Source organism: Chlorocebus sabaeus, chromosome 5 (assembly GCF_047675955.1).
Source record: "Chlorocebus sabaeus isolate Y175 chromosome 5, mChlSab1.0.hap1, whole genome shotgun sequence".
NCBI classification, from domain to species: Eukaryota; Metazoa; Chordata; class Mammalia; order Primates; family Cercopithecidae; genus Chlorocebus; species Chlorocebus sabaeus.
In genome coordinates, this window is record NC_132908.1 from 75,864,056 (window position 1) to 75,876,383 (window position 12,328).

At 43.3% G+C, this 12,328-nt stretch overlaps 1 protein-coding gene across 2 annotated transcripts in view; it reads left to right on the forward strand.

Moving 5' to 3' along the window:
* The window catches only part of WWOX (WW domain containing oxidoreductase), a 1,120,883-nt gene that overhangs the window by 1,106,939 nt on the left and 1,616 nt on the right, over window positions 1-12,328 (forward strand). The gene's annotated exons all lie outside the window — the stretch shown is intronic.

Here is a 12,328-nt window from a genome sequence, read left to right on the forward strand (position 1 = left end):
GTGCTATGAACATGTTCCTATTTACTACAGCGCAGTTGTTGAGACTGGCTGTCGGGAGACATGTGATTTGATTCAGCTCCTAACTCTGTCACTTGCTCTTTGACCTAGGCAAAAATCTCTGGGCTTCAGTCCTGTGTTTTTTTTATTTTATTTTATTTTATTTTATTTTATTTTATTTTATGTTATGTTATGTTATGTTACTTTTCAAGATGGAGTCTCATTCTGTCACCCAAGCCGGAGTGCAGTGGCACAATCTTGGCTTACTGCAACCTCCACCTCCTGGCTTCAAGCCATCCTCTTGTCTCAGCCTCCCAAGTAAGTGGGACTACAGGTGTGCACCACCACGGCTGGCTAGTTTTTGTATTTTTAGTAGAGATGGTGTTTCACCATGTTGGCCAGGCTGGTCTCGAACTCCTGACCTCAAGTGATCCACCTGTCTTGGCCTCCCAAAGTGCTGAGATCACAGGTGTGGAGCCATGGTGCCCGGCCTCCCTTGTCTTTAACTGGAGATAATGTGTGCAGAATTCCCCCTAAAGGATCTGTCATGCAGAGGGTGGACCCTCACAGAAAGCATTAAAGATACACGAATGTCTTAGCAGGAGGCTGCCAGGTGGCACAAAATCAAAACTGAATCAATGAGAATTATGTTATGAAGTCATTTACTTGCTTGAGACTCAGTTTTCCTATTAATACAATGAGACTATACACACTTTGTGGGCTCTTGCAAGAGTTCAGCTAAAATTCTCCACCTTGCCACCTAGAACGTGCCACAGAAGGTATCCTGGCCCCTGCATGGGATTCATACAGGAAAAGGACTGCCTTGTAAAGTCATTTGATTAGGGATCCAGAGGGTGTACTGGCAGAGGACAGATTTTCAACCCCTTGACAATTCAAGGGCCAGCTACACAACTGGCTTGTGTTCCTCACTGACACCTCCCTGGGTAGCAAGGTGCATTTGTGCGCCTTCCCTTTGCCAGGCATTTCTAAGAAGATGAATCCTAACAGGTGTGGCAGCCAGAGGGCGGGGGCAGGGAAAAGAATAAGATGTTCCTTGGTGTACCCCATTGTCATGAGTTAATCATTTCTCTAAACTGTGGGACTGGAGAGTTCCAACTTCAGTCGGCTTGTCATGAGACTGTCCTGGTGGTTGCTGCCAGATGACCCACAAATGCCAAGTCCCTAACCTGAGCCCTGCCAGCCTTCAGGACCTCCTCTGCATGAAGAGCAATTTGCAGAAGAAAACACTGTAGAGGAGGCACCGTAGACCTCTTCTGGTCTGTACTGTTCAAAATCACATGACATCCCCCAGAGACCTGGTGGGAAGCCAGGGATTTAGGCCCTAGAAATGGAGCTCAGAAAGGAGCAGAAAGGTCCCTGATGGTCTGTGGAGAGGGGCTTGGCCACCAGAGGGATCAAATGACTCAGGCAGGAAATATGTATCCCCTTCTCAGATCTGAGGCCAGATTTTCAAATGTATGCATGATTCTGGGGTGCTACAAAGGGTATAGAGTATGGAGTCAGAACACTACACACTAACAAGAATATGGGTTTTGAACCCAGACCTCAGTTTGAATCTGAGTTCCAGCACTGCCCTGTTGCTTGGCTATCAGTTACTTCACCTCCTTTTGCCTCTGTCTCCACTCACTACAGTAATACCTGCCTGGTGGGAAGTGAGGCTTTTGTGAGAATCAGAAGTGATAATAGGTCCTTGGCACTTAAGAGACTCTCAGTAACCAGCAGTCATCGCCACCGTCGTCGGTTTTTTTTTTTTTTTGGCCATTACAGTTGGGATTAGACTAACCGTCCCTAAGCAGCTACTAAGCGTCACACTCCCTGGACGAAGACATGAAAAACTCAGGATGATTCGGAAGGGAGATCTAGAAATGGTGAAAGGACTGGCGAGTGCCTCTGTGTGTATATTGTACCTGGGCTCGGTGATCTGGCTAAAGGAGAGGTACTGGGACCAGGTGACAGCAAGTCTCTATATGGCAGGCCCACAAAACGGAGGTGCAGGCTTCATCTGTACTTTGATGTGTATGCTTCCTTCTTTAAACTTGTAATAATCAGAGTTATAGCGGCTTTAAACTTGTAATAATGACAGTTATAGCTGCTTTTGAACTAGTACCTGTTGTGTGCCCAGGAAATGGCCAAATGTTACCACTCATCCTTACAAGAACCACATGAAGGGTATATTACTATGTCCGCTTTCCAGATGAGGAGACTGAGGCTCAGTGGCTTGTCACAGGTGTTAAAGACAGGATTCCAATGTAAGGACTTCTGGCTTCAGCACAGGGGATTTTCCTACCACCCCATATTGCCACCCCATCTGCAAAAAAACCTGGATCTTTCTTCCTCCTGCTTCTTCTCAGTTCCCTCCAGGACTGAAGAGATGATATTCTCACTCGACAGAGGTTAGAAAGGGCCTCTCCCTTCCCTAGCTGAACAGAGAGGGTTTCTTTTTTCTTTTCTTTCTTTTTTTAATGGGAAACTTACAGGGAATAAGATCTGTTTCTTCACTTGCTTTGCAAGAGAGTTGGATTTGTACACGTTGCCTGAGCTGGCTCGGTTTTCTAAAGACCTAACTTTGCAGCATTCTTCAAGGGCTCCAGAGAGTCCCTTGTGCCATCAAATTAAGTTTGGAAACTTCAATAAAAAAGTCCCGAAGGAAACTGTCAATTAATGCATTTACACTGAAGCATCATACTTGGGAAAAACATCTTCAAACGCAAACGTTGTTTTCCAACCATTAAAAAGTTTATGCGCTGCTTGGTTTCCATGGATACCTGAGGTAATAGCCTTCCTCTCATTGAAGAGTAAATGTTGCTCAGTTACTTTTTCCCTGTTCTTTTTTTTTTTTTTCACTTTTGTCTTTCAGACTTTTTTCTTCCATCCCTATTTATGAAAACAAAAAGATAACTAAATTGAAACCTGGCAGTGTAATTTGTCAGAGGAAGGCAGCCTGTTTCATAAGCTCAGGTGATTTCATTTTTGCTCACCTGTTTATTTCATGACACTTGCAGGAAAGAGAAGGAGAATTTTCATTTGATCAAATCGTTTCCGTGGTCCATCAAACACACAAATTAAAAAGGGAAATGTTACCAGTCTTTAAAAAGAGTCCTGATTGTGTATAGAGCAGAGACTGGCAAACTACGGCCTGCTGGCCAAATTTGGCCCACTGCCTACTTTTTATAAATAAAGTTTTATTGGAATACAGACACGTTCATTTGGGTAGACATTGTCTGTGGCCAGTTTCACAACAATAGCAGACTTGAGTGATCGTGCCAGACATTATACAGGCCACAGAGCCTAAATTACTTAATCTCTGGCCCTTTGCAGAAGTAGTTTACTGACCTATTACATACGGGAAAGAATAAGGGCTTTGGTGGCATTTAGTAGTGCTGTCACTTTTGTCATTGGTCTTGACCTGACTCAGTCTCTGTATTGTTGAGATGGAAATGATGGGACCCTCAGTAGTGTTTTGAGATATAAGGCACACAGTAAGGGAACAACGAATAGGAATTACATTCCATCGAGATTCTTTTGCTAGAAGGATCCAAAGAAACCTACTTTGTGATTCTAGATGTTTTTTAGGAAACCCAAAGTATGAAAAAACCCAAACCAAGTAGTTCCACTATTGTTCCCGGGTCTGCGTGCTGCGTGTCTTTCCTGGGAGAAGGTCAGAGCTGGAGTGGGGCACTCCATTCCGGCAAGACAAGGCAAACAATAGAAGCCACAACGGTCTAGGAAGAAATCTTTAATTTCTATTCAGCTTTAAAGAGTTTGAGAGAGTTATTTCCCCTCTGTTAACAAACGAGTTCAAGTACATGCCTTCATATTATAAAAGTACCTGAAATTGCCTAGAATTGCAGCATGCATAGCTTGTTAGTATTTACATATATTTACATAGGGAAACAAGAGAAAGATCTACAGTTATTTACAGTCTACGTAGGGGAAGAGAAAGGCAGCCTAATTGTATTTCCTAAAATACAGTAGATGAGTAGTCAGCACATGCATATTTAGATAATATTTGCATGATAGAATGCAAACTTTAAAAAAGACATACCTTTGTAACTTTCTATGCTAAGGTGTTGCATAATCACGGTTAATTTTTTTGTTTGTTTGTTTTGTTTCTAGTCTATTTGCATCAAGTGCTTTAAAATGCTCACTAACACCGAGGCAGAATTATTTACCCGGGCAATTAAAGCAACAGCACACACGATCATTTCCTACTAACTAGCAACACGCTGCTGGTGAATGAAATATCTATTGTTTCTCATTACCCATCGACCACTGTGAAGAGATCTCTCTCTGTAAAGGCAGTACCTAAGCTATCACCATTAATTATGGAAGTAATATAAATGAGATGCTCTCCACAGTATGTTCTAAATGAAATATTAACAAGGCCAGCGTCTCGGAGCCTGAGAAATGGTCTGTTCCAGTGAGCTCTCAATGGAAATCCACACACCTAACGCAGACATGCCCGATTTGAAATAGCAGGGCTGGACATTGGGGGCTTTGCCTGTGAGATCTGAATTATTGCAAAGTACATCCTCTGAATTTGTTTCTGGAAGGCAGAGTTAAGAGTTAATTCCTTACCATGATGTGGCCCCAGCAGAGACCTTGTGTTGTTTTTTTTTTTTCTTCAGTGCTTTTTCAGGACTATGTTATAGAATACTTAAGGGGCATATGTGCAAACGAACTGTCAACCTTAAAATCTCAACAAACAGCTTGTTTGTGGTTTGTCCTGAAATCCTGCCTGCTCACGAAACAGCCAGCTACTTGGTTTTCTAAAAGACGTAATTTGGCAGGCAGGCAGACTTCGTAGAGCCATTCTGTGCAGAAGGAGGGAAGGGGGAAGCTGTTTGTTTCACCTGTACTATGAAGATATTCTTTGCGCTATTAGAACTGAGCTCATTAATTCTGCCTCTCAATAATTTCAAAGGCTTATTTCAGCGTACATGGCGAATACAGATGCATACATTTATACGCAGTCCACGAGCTAGCTATAACCATAACAGAGGTTAAAGAAGTAGAGTAAAAATGTAAAATGTTTCAAATAAACATACACTAAGTATCTTCTTTGATCTCTTATAAACACTCAGCAGTCCCTCAGCACGGGCATCAAGGTGGCCTAGTTGGAAAAGTTCAGTGACACGCCATCAGATTTGTTCCATGTAGGAAGATGACACTATCAGTTAGATGCTTATTTTGGTGGCAATTTTTTTTTTTTTTTTTACGTTCTAGGGTACATGTGCACGACCTGCAGGTTTGTTCCATGTGTATACATGTGCTGTGTTGGTGTGCTGCACCCATTAACTCGTCAGTTACATTAGGTATATCTCCTAATGCTATCCCTCCCCTCTCCCCCGACCCCACAACAGGCCCCCGTGTGTGATGTTCCCCTTCCTGTGTCCAAGGGTTCTCATTGTTCAATTCCCATTTGGTGGCAAATTTCTATGGCACTTCTGCTTGGCCATTTCAAACTAACCATGGAAGAATGGATACCCCAGTGCAATTTTTCATCCCCATTCAGAACGAAACTTCTTAGAGCAAAGAAACTTCTTTGAGCAGGCAGCATCAGAGGGAATGCCCAGGGAATTCTTCCAGGGATATAAGACATCATCGACAATACCTTCTCTTAGTTCCAATGAGACAGCCTCTCAGGTCCAGTCAGTTCTAGAACACTTTGGGCAGGCACAAATGGAAGATGGAACAAGCGTGCATGCAGTCACCCACATGGATTGCTCTGAAGCCATTTCTTTTTCCTTCCCTCTTTAGGAGTACCCTCACCCCAACCCCAGCAAAGCATGTCTTGGGTCTCACAATAACAGCAGGTCTCAGAAAGATAAAATAATTCTGAATGTTACGACTCGTCCCTTTTAAGACTAGACATCCATCTGTCACAGATCCTTTGGAATGTCGATGGCAAGAATTCTGGAACACGGAGGAGGTATGAAAAGGGCTTCATTCATTTCATGGAAAAGCTCAGAACAGTTTGTCAACTTGGAAACACAGGCCCTGACAGCGTAGCAAGGTCACCCTGCCCTTCAATCCTGCTGATAGCCCAAGTTAACATCCTCCCATGCCTTGGCCTTCCCAGAACAAACATGGCTTTGGACGCCTTTGGAGGGTTGGGACTGGCTGCGTATTTTTCTGTAAAACTTAAGTTTTAGGAAAGAATTCTTTCCAGCTTTCCATCCTGAACCTGCTGGTCTCCAGGCTCGTTCCTGCAAATAGTTGACAGAGGAGTAAGAGCCACATTCCTGCTGGCTTTCCCACTCCTTCTACTCTCGTTTTCAAGTCAACCTCTTAAAACTCCTTAGTGACCTTGCAAGAAATTCATGTCTTTTGTCAGGGAGAATGGCGTGGCCTTTGTATGACACTTCCCTTTAGCCAGACTCGGATTTGGGGGCGTCATATTTGGGATGCCTGCACGGCTAACAGGAAAGGGCCCAGGACAGCTCACAGGTTCTCTCTGAACAGAAGCCTGTGAACACGTGGCTGTCATTTGAAAGCTGCATCTTCCCCCTGCACGTGTTTCTCTCAAGCTGTCCCTTGTCATTGGTGGCTGTGGTCTGTGCTTGAACCTGTTGCATTTATGGTGATGGACTAGCACTTCACTCTGTGCCACTGCCATCGAGCCCCCCTAATAGACACTGTCCCCAATGTCACTTGGGGATTGACACTCTTCACCTGTCACGGGAGAGGCAACCAAAAAGGAGCCTGAGGTTTTTCTACCTTTGTGAACCTGCTTCTAGCAAAGAAACTTCTTTCCTTGTGGCAAAAGATGAATATCCAAACACATTGTCCATGTCTATTTTGTGAGGGAGGGCATGTTCTCTTCCGGAGGGCTAAGAGCTGGAATGGGATCGAAATGGATTCTCCAGAACACTTTGTCGCACTTTTAAAGCCTAAAAACAAACATTTGCTTTCCTGATCATCTTCACTGTTTCTGTTTGGGAAATTGAGCGCATTCCTCTTCTATAATAAAGGTTAGGAACAGCCTGTGAGTTAGCAAAACTCCCAAAGGCTTAGGAAGAAAGTTATATTTCAATACCTACAGGAAGCATTTGCATGTATCTAAGCCTGGATTGTTCAAGGCCTTTGTGGGAGTCAGTTGTCAGGAATCTGTAGGAATGACTTTGTGAGGAATCATTGGAGGAGGGGCAGTACGCGGGATGGATCAGTATTTTCTCTGCAAACCTAATGAAACACGTCAGAGCCCACACCTACATGCGTGGGAACTGATAAGATGGAGATTGTGTCCGTTTCACTTGTTTGGGATGTCCGTGCTTTGAAAAAATTCTGTCGTCAAAGAGTAGGTTCCTTAGTTCGGCAAATCTGGCACCTGGAGATGGCATTTTGAATCGGACAACCGTTTTAGTAAGGGTCACTTGCTGTCGGATCATCCGAGGTGGTGCTGAGTCTTCATTTTGGTTCATCCAAATGGATATCATTTCAATTTAGCTCCCTGACTAAATCAACAATGGAAAAAAAAAATCTCCCTTTAATATTTCTCAGGCGAACACACGACAGCCCACACATTTCATTTTAGGCCACGTTAGGGCATCACCTCATGGCCAGACATAGCCTGGCCGAGAAAGCGGCAGAGCAGGTAGAGAGTCCATAGGAAGCCAGAGGCCTGTGAGAGACATCGGTGAGGAAATGGGCCACGTGCAAATCTTTGTGTCACATATTTGGGGAGCAGGTTTCCTGTACCCATGGACACGGAGTCTGAAGTCACTCAGTCTACGTGATTATCTGTGTGGCTTTGGATGAGCTGCTTTTGATCTCTGATACCAAGTAGGCTCTGTAAAAGGCAATACTGTCCCTGGCTCATAGAGCTAGGTGAGGGTTAGACGACAATGGTTACAAAGCTCTCCACACAGAGTCTGGCGAATTGTAACCTCTCAATAAATGCTAGTCATTGTCGCCACTTGAATAGTCCTTCTTGGCTGCAACTCACTGAAAAAGCTGGGCAGTTTGCAGAGCTGAGGTCTTTGGAGTAGACATCTCTGCTGTCTTCTGCTGCTTCCCATCATTTTGGTGGAAGTTGGCGTGTTCGTTGGTTAGCACTTATTCCAAATTGAATTGTATAATTTCATTATAGAAGTATCACGGTGGAAGAAGAGGGTGTCTTACTGGTGCGGTCACTGAGCCAGGGAGACCCATGAGCCTCATTCCTGTACAGGCTGCCTTACTTTATGAACTAATGGAATTCATGGCAAATGTGTCCCCTAAAAGATTGCTCTTGGACAGGGAGTAGGGAACACGTGGCCTTTTGGAGCAGTTTGCTTTCATTTGTGTTTCCAATCAGAGATTGAAGCTATAATTGTTTGTGAGGAATGGCTGTATCCCAGTCGCCAAGGTATGTGGAGATGACCTCTACACCGTTCTGGGAGAGTGGTTATACACTCTCCAGGGGGAGAGTTACTGGGAGACAGGGAAAGACAGGGCGTGGAGACGGCCATCCATTCCACCCGTGACATGAGGGCTCACCCCCTCATCTCCACCACAGCAGCTCTCTGATAAATGATTCTGTTCCCAGTGGTGTATTGAGAGAGTCACTGGATAAGGTGGCTGGCTTTGCATTTGGGAAGTGGTTGCTTTACCCAACAGACACCAGATGAGGAACAAAGGAAGTAGGCAGGGTTTGAAGAGGTACATGTCTTTCCTTTTAGCCAAACCTGCTCACTTCAGATCACCTCTTTGTCCTGGGATTTTAGTCGTGGAAACACTGCTCGCCTTCAGAAGAGCTGTTCTCCTTCCCTGCCCTTGGTGTTCCAAGCCTAATCTAACTTCTAGGGTGTGTTCCTTTCATACCTCTTACTTTTTGCATAAGTGGATGAATTCAGCCTTTGCTGTGCATTGTCCCTGTAAGAAAGCAATCTGAGAACATCTACTCTCTCGCAATCATTGAATATATAGATATGCCATGATATTGTGTCTATTTCTTATATATCTCACAGTTAAGTGCTTTAAGACAGGAATCTAGTCTTTCTTTTAAATAAGCATGCATTTTAAAATAGAAAAACCTGAAAACAAAACCTTGTGTAACATGTGTCCCTGTATTATATTAGAGTACTAACCAATGCATTACAAATATCAATATGTGGGTGTTTTTTTTTTTCTTTGCCATATATTGTTTATCAGAAACCTCTGTACCCTTTCCTTTAAAGGAGTCAATATTCATTTGTATTCTGTGCTGACAGCTATAAATTGATGGCTAGCAGTTATCAAATGAATGTTGATGAAAAGCAGCTACTTAACATTTTCATCCCAACAGGGTTTTGGAAGGATGGATAATTTAGATCTGAGCGCCTCAACTATAAACAAACAGCAAGTGCTTTCTAAATCCCACCTTTCTGTAGTTGAAGGTTGTGCTACCAATGTGACAAAGGATTTTTGAAAGAGAATGATGAATCCTTATTACCAAGATACTCAACTTAATCCCACACAAGAGTCTTGGGTAATTTTACATACACTATTCCAGATTGATTGCGCAGTTCTCCTCTGGCAGCTCACAAATGTTTGACTAGGTAGGAAATGGCGTTCGGGCATGATTAAAGATTCTACTGGGCTTCCCAGAAATTCTCAGTCCTGTGTCGTCAACACCTTAACTCATTGCCATTGCAGCGGGATAGACACACCTCCCCCATTTCCCGTGATTAGCTACCGTATACAATCTACAGATTTCTGATAAATGATTCTCAAAAAAAAAAAAAAAAAAATCTTTTAGGGGAACCCATAGCTCCAGCCAGTTGTTTGTACGTCAAGGTATTATTTTATCACAATGGATCAGTAAGCTATGGTGACAACTAGCAAGGCATTGCTTCAGATATTTTATAACGGAGTTGTTAACATTATTTCCTTTAGATGACTCTTTCGTCTTTTCTGCATTACGAACTGATGCCCCCAAAACTGGTATGAAAGTCATCTGATGGTGATTAAAGTGCGCCTTAAAAACTTTTTTTTAAATCGGTTTAAAAATGCTTTCCCTTGTATCGGCAGTACCGGCTTGTTTACTCTTGAGATTTCACTAATGTGGCTCAGTCTTGTTCTGATGATATGCAGACCGAAAAGCTGATGAGCCAAAAATGAGGACTTGTTACTAAACTGTCGCCACATCTGATCATATAAAGATGTCACTCAGAGGTTGCCATTGGTACGGCTGAAAAGAGAATTCTCCAAGAGACCAAAGGGGTGGCGTGCATGGGATCAACAAGATATTGTTACTGCTTAATTAATTGTCCAGCAAGGGAGGAAAGTGGAGTGAGTACCCATCAGCACGAAGCATGAATCTGAGAATGAGAATTTGCCAAAGGGAGACGATTGATTTTTGGAGTAGAGAAGGTGGTGGTTGCTGTCAGATGCCCCTCCTGTGTACTGTGTTCTGCAAAGCCAGGGCCACTTGTGATGGAATTTAGAGAGTAAATCACCCCAAGCCTAGAGGCAAAGGAATCAAAGCCATCTCCTGATAGAAAGTTAGGTTTTTCCAAAAGGTATGACTCTCAGCATTGTAACCAAATATAGGTTGGCATGAAATAAAACCAGTTGTAATTGCCTTCAGATTCCGTGGAAGGAAAAGGTAGGTCCCCAGCTCCCGCATCAACAGCATTCTGAATCAATGGGACTGCAGAATTTCTTTGCAAAAATACCATTCCAGTAATGCAAAAGTGCAATATGATATCATTACAGAAGGTCATAGTGGCAAAATATTTTATCAAGTTAGTAAGAATTCTGCATTTTGCTTTCCCAAGTGGACTGCTTTGGTCTTTCCTCACAATTGGCAGAACAGTCAAAGGCCAGTCTGTCATACGACTGAATGCTGAATAGTGTAACCATTGTGGCATAGGGGGTGGGAGGCGGACTTGAAATGAGTAAGCTGGATTCTCCCACCACTCAGGAGTTAATGGCAAGTCACTTGGCCACTCTGGTGGTTTTGGCAGCTGCAAAGTAAAATGGAAATCTATGACAGATATGTGGAAGTTGATGCAAAACACCATCTCCACCAGAACTCTGCTAAGATTCCAGACCAAATTGATATTTGGCTTGAGTTAGCTGGATGAGCATCTCAATTCTCCAGTTTGTCTGTAGAGGCACTTCTGCTTCCCTTTTCCCCACATGGGATGCAGTAGAGCCAGATAAACCACTTGAACTTGTTTTGATAAATGTGCCAGGTGCTAAGCTCAGGGTTATTAGGAATAATAATTCAGTGAAAGGAAATTTGGATGACATGAACTCATTTCCATTAGACTTGAGCCACACAAATCAATGGGAAAAGAAACAGCTGAATCCAGGATAGAATCCAGGATACTATCTGGCTATTTGGAGTGGGCATGGTAATGGAAGGAGATTGGGGAGGTAACAAACCAGTTGCTATTTAATTAAGTTCAAGTCAGGTCAAATTCAGGACCAATGGGGCTTGGCCAGTATCGTCAAGCACCCAGGTATTATCAAAACCCAAGTCTTTGTCTCACTCATGGGCCACACCCTTCCCAGAGATTTGACCAATTTTCAGACCAACTCAAATGTGACTACATACCCTGACACTGAAGAAGCTCAAACCAAACAACAAACCCAAGTCTTCCGTGTGGCACGTTCTTCACATCATAACACCTTTCTCAGGACCCTAGTTCTCAGAATGGACCTGGCTCTCCCAGGGATCCTAGAATGCAAGCACAGTGATTGCAAACTAAACCATTTGAGGGAAACTCCTCCAGTAAGCACCCTTCATGGTCACAATGTAAACCCTGCAGGGGCAGAAAAGAAGCTTTGGGTGGGGTCAGAAAGCCATTTCCTCCACAATCAAAGTTCCTTACTGTTGTCCTAGTAGGGGCAACCTTATCTTTAGTTACCTTTTCCGGTCCTCTCTTGCAAGCCCTCTCCCTATCAGCTGAAAATTAGTGGATGCAGCTAGAGCTGTGAAACACATAAATAATCATAAGATGCCAGATAAACTGTATTGGTTTTAAATTAGAGACGTGCCAACCATGTCTCCCTCTGAACAGCAGCCTATTATTTTTAATTATGGCTTGCAAAGTGATTTCTTGCCCTCTTTACAGCATCCCTGACAGTATTGTCAGTTTGGACGATATGATGCCCCAACAGTGCACACATCCCCAGCCACAGCCCCAACTGTTACTCAAAAGGTGAACAAAAGTGATCAGTTGCACTCTTTGCAACTTACATTCTGAAGTGGGCTGGAAAGAAATGTACCCCCTTACCCATGATCCCATTGTAAATCTGGGACAAATACGACATTTAGAAAAAGGTTTTCACGGTATCCAGATGAATTAATTAATGTGTTATGTATTTGTGCTAGGTG